Genomic DNA, 10,722 nt, shown 5'->3' with positions numbered 1-10,722 from the left:
TTTCCCTTATACATTAGACGCTTTGTCGCACGCGAGTGACGTTGCCATTTTGCAATTGAACGAACCCGCTTCGTTAAAAATATGAAGTCGTGTATCTAAACATGCGCTCGCTGAAAATCGTTACGGCACAATTTCTGATACTCTCTTTTTATTGCGACTACCGGTGGACACCCACGCGGTGAAATCAAAGCTGAATTACTCTCTGAGAAAGTGGATGCTATTCAAAGATTCATCGGATTGTTTCGTATACGCTGGACGGACGCGTGTGCTTGGTGACTGCATGGCTGCAACAAGATGCGGGATCGCAACGAGATATTTTCGACTGAAAAATTCGAAAAAAATTTGAAGTTTCGTCGATTCACCAGCGACGTTGTATCGTGCTATGTACGAGATAAGCAGCAATCGAGCATCGCGCGTATCAAGAGCTACTTACTACGATTTACGCAGATAACATCCTACGAACAGCCTATTATTGACCTTGCTGCTCGATAACTAGCTACCGCACTACGCTTATATACATTGGCGAGGAGAATAATTGAGATTTCTGAAATAGGGGTCCATAGGCCTGTGTGCCATTTTTTGGGGCAAAATATCTTTAATGAATTGCCACGTGTCTAAAAATACTTTAGAATATAAAGATAAAATTTAAACTTAACACTTCCACGATTCAGATAAACGAAGAGCTTTCTGTTTACCCGTGCACGATTATGCGATTTACGCGATTCACTGCTTTGCCTTATGGGCCAAAGACCTTTTTTATCCAGAGATGTAGTTAATTGGACTGTGTTATGTAGGATGGAGCCGATACACTGAGGAGCGAAACTAATTGACTGAAAATAATTCTCATTCTAATAATGGTCCACTGTGCCACGAAAAGTTTGAATCTGGTCTAAATGTGGAACGTGTAAGTGTTAAAAATAACAGGGAAAGCATGAGAAAAAAAGATCAACATTTTGGCATAGGGCCACAGTGGTGCTTTAAATGAATAAGGTGAAAATGACCTCTTGTCCGAGGTTGGGACAAGCTAACATTGAAAACCAGGTATGATGATTTTTCAATACAGTAGCTAATGAAAGTAATCGATGTTAAAATGGGTTACACGTGGACTAATATCTTTATCCATAGAAAAAGTTTCCGGAGGATGAAATTGACGATTAAAGTTTTATCTATTTTTTCCCATTTTTTAAACGGGACCTCGTGTCGGAAAATCTTTGCAACAGGATCATGAGGTACTAAAAATTCGATATTTCTCATTGGAAAAGTGAAGAATTCCCTTATTTTCTTGCGTTGCAATGTCGAATCTAGCTGATCAAGAACTTGCATGCCAACTATATATTTGTTAGCAGACTAAAATTATACTCAACGTGTCTCGGTGTGCATAAAATCTGTATAAATCTTATAAATTTTGTACAATTTCATAGTAAATGAAACAGACATGCATATTCTAATTAAAATTAAATGTCTTTCCGATATACTATACCATACTATATTTACCAAATAATAGTTAACGAGTGAAATAAAATATCGTTCGAATTATGCGTTTCTCACGGTCGCAAATGGTTGTTCCTGCAATTGTTTCTCCGCAAATAGCGAGTGATAGAAATTCGTACTGCGTCGTTCCTATTCCACATACGTACTCGGGGCAAGGAATATTCCTTCGAATTTTTCAAACAAACTGCAATAGCGTTGCAACTTGTTTACCGTAAGAGATAAGATAACGAATACTACGTAAATGCAGGCTAGCTGCGCAAGGTTTTCGCTAGTTGCGTTGTTAGCATTAACTACTATTATGTACGCGATCCCGAAAACGAAACAGGGCTGGCTTGGAAGCGTGTTCACCGAAGCCAAGACGTCGTGGCAAACTTTTTGGTCATCGTCCTGGAACGATATTTCATTGGCTCGCAACTGCACCTGCGGCAGGTGCAGTTCCAAGAGAAATAAGAAATTCACGAGATGCTTTGCAGATTTGACTAGCGAAAAGAATGACCGGTATCGTTGAACCTGGTCGCGCCCGGAGGATTAAAATCGTTAACTTTTTTACATGTCGGACCTCGATTTCCTGCGCCGCGAGTACAGACGCGCCGAGCCACTTCCTCCTTAATTCGCTGTCCAATTTTTCATCGCCAGCCATTTGCATAATTAACAATGTTCGTATTTATGCGCACCGGGCTCTACTCGATCGTTAAAATTACGGTCAATCACTGCCAGGCATAAACGGGCATAGGAAGTCGTCTTCGCTTCGAGGGTTGACGCTTGGCTAGATTTGCTTCTGAATTGGGGGGGGGAGATATTAATTACTAAAATGATACGTAAGATAGATTTTAAAATTGGATTGCGATTCAACCCTTTCGATATTAGATACTTACTACGACGAAGGATATTTACTCTTCGTGGCAGGGGATTGCATAAGAACAACACAGCTCGATTGCACGGAATTCTTTCTGTCCAAAGTGTAACGAAATGTATGTTTTATGTTGTATATTTAAATTAAGAATAAAATAGGAGAATTAAAAGGAAATTATGAGAAAATTATTCTTGGGTGGTATTAAAAATGACTCTCTGTGCACGTTCTGATAGTAAGAGAATGACATATTTCGTACCATAATGTTTCGTATGAATATAAAATCCTAACCTATTAATCGTTTCCCTGATAATCCGGGTCAGTTATCAGATTTTATACGACACCAGTAGATGTCCTAAAACTAAATGGTAATGTAGATCCTTAACCCTTTGCACTCTGAATTATTTTTCAATTTTGTTCTCAATAGTTCCCTACTACTTTAAGTATTTTGAAAATTTACAATAGGTAAGAAATATCTTAAACTTGGAGCATAGCTCTTTGCATTTCACCTGAATTTTGCATATCGATGCATAACCATACAAAATGAATGCACCACACATGGTAGATGATATATATTAGTAAGTATAGCAATAGGAAATTACGTTGAAGAATATAAAACTACCAATTAAAAATAAAGACACTTACCAAAATTATTTACGAAATAACAGTCAAATTGTTGCAAATTATGTATACGATGAAGCGAATTCGTTGCGCTATCTATAAGTTCCTGAAGTTCTTCCAAGAGGGCTACGCATCAAGCATCACGCGATGCAACAACGTCAGAAACATGTTGACAAAGCGACGCTTGGAAAATCGCGCTAGTGTAAACGATATTCTTACTGGCTGCAGCATCTCCACTGTATGCACTGCCAAGAATAAATATTACCCGGTCAGGCATGTACGCGCGTCACTCGCCTGACCTAGTTTAATCCACACGATCATCCTTCTGTGCTAATTAAGTAGGCACGTCCGCTTTATTAGCAGCCACTCTGACTCCGCGATGCTTGATAACGTATGTACGAACATATACACATGGTTTGGTGTCTAACACGACACCTCCGAATGAAAAGAGAGAAGAAAAAATAGGGAGAACGAAAACACCTTCGAACGTATTTGCCCTTAACCCCCTAACTATCGCGCAGTGATTCATTCTCTTTATCCTCCGAACGATCTGTCTTCCCGCGACTGAAAGAGATGGCGCTAACGATCAAGTCTCATATACAGAATTTTAGGACAAGCATACGTAGTTTCTAGAATCGGTAAAATGAATTGTTTCTAGAGAAAAATCGACATATTGTTCTTGGTATAACGTAGTATACAGCATAACAAAAATTAATCACATCCTGTTATGCTTGTACGTTTACGCCAATTTTATTCAATGCCTGAAGTAATTGTAGGTTAGTACAAAAACATACGCGTATGTTGTAAGTTCATTGAATATATTAAAAATATTTAAATAGTATGAATGAAATTCGGGAACGCAATAGCATACGGTAATAACTACGATAATAAAAGTAAAATACTGCTTTGAAATGAATCCAATTATTTTTTAAATACAGTCTATCCACGGTTCAGAAGTATATATATTTACATATATGCTTTAGCGATCACGAATAGAGTTAATGACAAAGTCCAAAGTTGTACAAATGGTTATCCAACTATTTCACGGTGCGTCTTAATAAAAATCGAAGGTCGCAAAGATCGCGTCGATACACGAACACATAGCCATTTGTATGTTTTGAACAGTTTATGCCTTCGTCTGTCGATCATACGCTACAGGCCTAATCAAAAATAGGCCTGGATTTATTAATAATTCGTTAATCGTGTAACCAATAGAACTAGGCTAAAAATAACCTATCCAACGTTCCTTGAAACAGGCATAAAATTTCCTCATCGCGTAATACTCGACGTTGAAAAAGAATCAGGAATGAAAAAAAATGGCGACGGAAAGAAATGAAAGCAACATTCCCAAAATAATAACGAATTTGTCAACCGATTGTACATACTCCTTTGGAATGTAGCGCAGGACCACGCGTTAGCGCTCCAATTCTAATCGAACCAGATCGAACAGAGCTGCCAGTAAGATTCCTCCTATAAATACAACAGAACAGGCACAAGGTATCTAGGTCAGGATGAACGAATTATGTTTACACGCGTTTACGCTTCAGTGCGTTTCGTCTGATTATCATTGCTAAATTTACTGCTTCGATAATAAGCTGTTCCATCAGTGGAACACCATTCCATGCAAATGATATATTTTCTTACCGCGTTAAAATTACCCGTGGAAACTAGCGCGCATACCATAAGTCGCTAAAAAGACAACCGTGCTTATCGATATGATTACGATACGCGTATACCGCTAATTCCGTCGTAGCTTCGAACCCAACGCACATATTGATCGATTGAATGGTAATGATAACTCTCACGATCACGTTTAAAGGAAGTCGAACGAAACAAGTTGACCCTGAATTCATCATATCACAGTCGGAACAAAGAAACTAGCCGGTAATGAATCGCGTAATGATAAACGAACGCTTCCTATGAATACAAATTTTTATTTATTTTATTTATTTATTTTGCTTACGATAATATCAGTATTTATAAATTATGAACGAGGTGTTACATAATGTTACTAAATATAAAATATATAGTTCTCTGTTGAGAAATTAAAAAGAATATTCGTTAGTTAATGAAGATGAAAATGATAGCCGATAACAACTAAGTGTGACACAATTTTTGGGTTCAAGGTCAATTCGTCTCATCTTTCAGTATCTTCCAACGAAATTTAAATATAAGTCAAATCATCGACCAAGCTTAACTAATACTGATAAATTTACCAGTGTGACTAGATGATTCGACGATTTTTGAAATACGCATCAAAATATTCTGAAACCGTGATCGCAAATTATAATAAAAAATATTTTAAAAAAAAAGTTTAAAAATGTTAATTATCTGAAAAATTAATAAGCTCGAAGTATCATATTCAATTCGAGTCGATCATTATCTTTTCAACATAAAAACACAAACATTGAATAAAAACATATTATTCATAAAAGATGAGCGTGCTTTTTTATTAAGTATGACGATCATGTTGTACGTCAAAAACTACATAATTTGCGTTTAAACATAAACCGCGTTAAAAAACAGAGATAAATTATGAATATCTCAAATGGTGACCTCTATCGTCGAATCGTATGTGGGTAATGGAACAAGTTTAGCCAATTAACAACTGTTTTATCGACAGAGTAAATCCTGGGGCAATGACCTCGATGTTGAGAAGCGCTTGACCTATATATCACGAATGTATCCAGCATGCGTACACGTGTATAACTCGTGTTTTATTATTTGTTATCACAACCGTATTTAATTAGCTATTTTATATCTCGTCATATTTTTTTCTAGAATATTTATCGTCTTCAAATTCAAAATTAGCAAAGAATCACATACGTCACGTTTTATACATATCACGAAACATTGATATTTCGATAAACGTCGTACAAAATAGAATGCGAAGGTCATTTCATACTTCCTAGTCGTAAAGTGTCATTGAACTGTATTTCATTCATTATAAACGACAATATAAATGCATGTAACGCTGAATATAATATTCGAACATTATCGATCAAACTTTATCTAATTTCAGACACGAATAAAAGATGAAACGTATTCACGGCCATTGCCAGAACAGTCGCTTTAAATAGCTAACCAACGGCAAACGTTTTAACTTAGGTCAATAGTATGTGATTGATCACACTGTTTACGTATGAGAAATGTCGGTTACTGCTATTGAAAATACAAAGTTCGTTTCAACCGTTATCTCATTATCTAAAACTTTCAAAGCATACGACATTTCAATGATAATATCGTCCGATTCGATTCATATTTGTCAACTTTTACTAATAATGTTCGTATTAAAGTATTAAAAAAGGATTAAAATAAACGTACTTTGCTTTACTATAATCAGGGGCAGTTAAAGGGAAAGGTCGAAAGAGGGCAACATCCTACGAGTCAATGTCCTGTTGATGACAACAGGGAACACACCCGATTCAGGTCGTAAACGATTTGCTGCTACGGAATAATAACATCCGAAATTTTAACAACATAATACACAAATAATGTAATAAATTTGCAAGTGATTGTATTCATAAATTATGTAGAGAAAGATAAAGGAATAGCATTCTAATGCTTTTAAGGGCACTTTTTCTAAATTGCGTACCTGCCACCTCGAGGGTACTGCCAATTATGCGTCTCGTGTGACGACAATCCAACTTCAAAAAATCCGATTCAGCCGCGATGGGCTGTTATTTTCGTCACAAAACACAGCACATGTTATCACAAAGCATTGCACACTCTCATTACAATGTTGTCTTTTTTATTTGATCAAGCAATCGTCACGAACAAACGTGGTTTACACAAATTCACCTTCGTACTCGGCGCAATGCCGCCATATTTCCTGTTATTCCGACTGTTCAGGCCCTGTAGATCCATTAACTACTCAGAGCTACAAGATGGACGTACTCCAAGTAAGTTTCAAAACCTGACACTGGAAGCGCCTCTGCAAGGGCAAATTTACGAAATACAGATCTTCAACTTTTAACTTATCAACAAATATTTGAAATATGCATATTTTGTAGACTTACGTTATTAAAAACTAGGTTAAAAGTATATCTCTGGTACAGAACAAATACGCGAAAATTACCTACGGAGCAAAAAAGTAATGATAGATAAGATCACTGACCAAAAAAAAATAAATCTTACCTTATTTGAAATTTTATAATTACAGTAATTTTTGAGCAGTAACTTATCACGCAAAGAAAGATATTTGTATATTACTAGTGTTGTGATACCACAGACGAGATATAGGATAGATCTATCACTCGATACATTTTTTTATTCAACATCATTGGGGCTATAAAACCCCAAATATCAATTCAATATCAATACCAACGTTACCGATTGGATGTAGAATAAGACAACAAAATTTCTAATGGCTGGGGTTAAATTTATCTATAAAATTATAAATGAAGTAAAGGATAAAATTAATATATACTAAAAAACAAAGTAAGAAATTTTACAACCAAAATATAGAATTCAACATGAAATATTATGTTCTATTACGGTTCGCAATTTTTCATAACAGAAGAACAAATTATATATTTTATATATATTTCATAATTTACATATATACACATTTTATATTAGTTTATAATAATAATATTTTGGAATATAATCAATTCTAATAAATCATTAATAAGACATTGAATATCGTTATTGAATATCCATTACGATATGTTCGCTGATTCGAATCATCAGATAAAATCACTCGTATCGAAAGAGTTTCTGTGTTCCCTAACTTATCAACCATCGCGAATAGCTATGCATGTTTCCTTACCTTATCTACGATCGCACCAGTCATTAATCCGATATTGTATACATATTTTTGTATGCATATATAGTAAGTGCAAGTTCACAAGTATACATATATAATATTTGTGTTTGATTTCAAATTCCGGAAACGTCGAAATCACGAATGAAAAATGACAAATTAAGAATGCTTAATTTCCACTACAAAAACGTTATAAATTAATAAAATTAATTATAATATTAGTAATAAAAATATAATATATATACCTTCAATATAAAAATAATACAATATATATATTTATTTATGTTTAACATTTAATAATTTATCTAATTTATTTATTAATGTTCAACTTTTAACAATTTATTTAATTTAATTATTTATTTTTCACTATTAAAAATTTATTTAATTTAATTATTTATTTTTCACTTGTAATAATTTATTTAATTCATTTATTTATGTCTAACTTTTAGTTAATTTTTTAATTAATTTATTTATTATTTACTTTTAAAAACTTACTTTATTTATCTATTTATGTTTAATTTTTAATTATCCATTTAATTTTTATTATGATTACGTCGTTATTTCCGATCAGGGCCATCTATGATTTTGGATCCGATGATCAAGAAAGTAATAGGAATTAATCTATGAACGATTAATTTATGAACTTTTTCAAATGCATTGCAAAGCTGAAGCTCTGAGAAATATTTTTATATAACTTTTGCACATAATTTGTTGCTAATTTGATTGTCATTAATAATTATTTCATGGCGTGGGAAATTTGAAAACAACGCCGAGCATAATTATTTGTTAAAATACTTAATTATAGTCAAAACTAGAAGAAAAATATGATCGAAAATCATATGGAAAGATGCGCGAGAATATTGTTTTTATAATAGATACATAAAAGTCATAAATTAATTCCATGAAAGATAGTTATTAATGAGAAACCATTACAATCTTCGGAAACATTTCGAACACTCGATGAAATAAATATTAATAATCAATTAATTGAGAAGAAATTAATATCCAAAGCTGTATGAGAAAGTTCGCCAATGGTCTGCCTTTACGATGCGATTATAAAAGTTCATAAATTAATCGCAGAAATTGAGTAATTTATTAAATTTCCATTGCCGAATTGATTTATTAGAAAGTATACGTATAATCTCATGTTTGGTAAAATGACCGCAGATGGCGCCAGAAGAGCGCTTAAAACCACATTACATGAAGACGGAATAAAGAAAACAATAAAACGACATAAATAGCTAAACACATTCTCTACCCTTGTTTTTATTCACTTAAGAACCTCATAAAGTTTTCTACATTCTTTAATAAATTCAGCCGAAACAGCGGTTTTAATTAGACAATCAGCATTCATTTCTTTACCTGGCAGACGACAAATATGCAAAGGTACGCCTTTACAACGCAATTATAAAATTTCATAAATTAAACACAGAAATTGAGCGATTTGTTAATTTTTCTCCAAGTGAACAGGAGAGTGCATGGGAAATGAGAAAAAATTACAAACAAATGCCGGAAGCATTGTTGTGACCATGCAGGTGTGCCTGCATCATGAAAAGAATGTAAGTATTTGTATTAACATAACCTTTAGTTATAATTAAATAGTGTAAGTTAGAAAAGACAATATTCTATCGAAGTAAACAGGCACGTGCAACAATAGAAAAATATTGGACTAATGGAATATCATCAGCGTAGAGTCATTAGATGCCACTAATTATTTTTTATGTGAAGAAAATATTGAAACAGTAATACAAGTATGTAAGGTATGATATATCTATTGGATTTTAGGTTGGCTAGCCATAAGACATACAAGACAGAAAAATTTGATGGCAAAATGAAGATTTAGAAAATGAAGATGATGTTGGCAGACAAAAGGAAATAAAATTAATTTAGATGATGGCCTGTTATAACAACAAGATGTAGAAAATACAGTGAGATTGAAAGGTATATTGTATTCCTGTACTGAATGAATATTAATATCAGTGGTCGAAGTCACTGATCAACACTAATGTGTTATATTTCAGAATGCTTGAGCTGCAGTATATAAAGAAAAGAGAAAAGTTCGAATGAAAGCAGTGAGGAGAGGAATTGCTTATTATGTGGAATCAGGAAATAGAAAGGAGGCAGCACATGTATCAACAGAGATCGATATATGATTTCCATATGCAAATATAAGAACCATTGAAGAGATGGAGAATGAACAATTGGTAATAGTTATAAAAGTTAAATATAAATTGAATATAGGGTGTAAATATTGCATTAAGGCACAAATGTGTAGAAATGTCTTGGAAACTGTAATGGAATAATGGGGCTATGGCACATGGAATTGATTGGGCCAGTGAAGCCAATATTAAAAGGAGATAAAGGTATGTCTTATCTGCTGATGATTATTCGAAAAAAGAACCATTTGGTTGACTGATTTATAAATGACTAAAGATTTAATATGAAATATTATTGACGATGGATATTTTTTTATTACAGACTTACAAACATGAGTAATATGTATATGCAAGAGCCAGCCACTAAGGGTAAAGTAATAAGTAATATTTAATTTCATACAAGAATTTTATACAAGATTACAGATTTGCAGAATAAACATACAATCTTTGGTAAAGTTACAGGAGAAACTATATATTACATGCTTAAACTTGGAGAAACACTTGTAGATGAGGTACATTTAATGTTTGCAAGAATATATATCAAGCATTGATATAAATATAACATTTCCTCTGTTTTGTAGAATGATAGACCACTTTATCCTTCAAGATTGATAAAAACTATAATATTGAACAATCCATTTTCTGATATTATACCAAGAATAATAGTACAGGAAAGTGAAGAAGTAAAGGACAGTTAAAAAACTAAAACGGCAACAGTAAAGTAAAAATCATATACGTTTGCAGAATTTAGTCCTGATAGTATTGTTCTTTACAATGAAAAATTGTGTTACAGAGATTTGAATCTTTTATCATTTGGTGGAGAAGCAAAGGAAGATGAA

General features: G+C 33.4%; 1 protein-coding gene across 1 annotated transcript in view; it reads right to left on the bottom strand.

Annotated features, from left to right (window-relative positions):
- Positions 1 to 6,771, bottom strand: part of LOC108552594 (aryl hydrocarbon receptor nuclear translocator-like protein 2) — an 89,190-nt gene extending 82,419 nt beyond the window's left edge. The window contains exon 1 of the mRNA XM_017907218.1: positions 6,558 to 6,771. The gene's annotated coding sequence lies outside the window, so the exon portion shown is untranslated. The remainder of the gene's footprint in view (positions 1 to 6,557) is intronic.
- Between the last annotated feature and the right edge of the window lie 3,951 nt (positions 6,772 to 10,722).

The sequence above is a fragment of the Eufriesea mexicana genome, unplaced genomic scaffold (genome assembly GCF_001483705.2).
Source record: "Eufriesea mexicana isolate 0111107269 unplaced genomic scaffold, ASM148370v2 scaffold7347, whole genome shotgun sequence".
In the NCBI taxonomy this organism is placed as follows: Eukaryota; Metazoa; Arthropoda; class Insecta; order Hymenoptera; family Apidae; genus Eufriesea; species Eufriesea mexicana.
The sequence above is the reverse complement of the archived record's forward strand: the minus strand, read 5'-3'. Positions and strand labels throughout refer to the sequence as shown.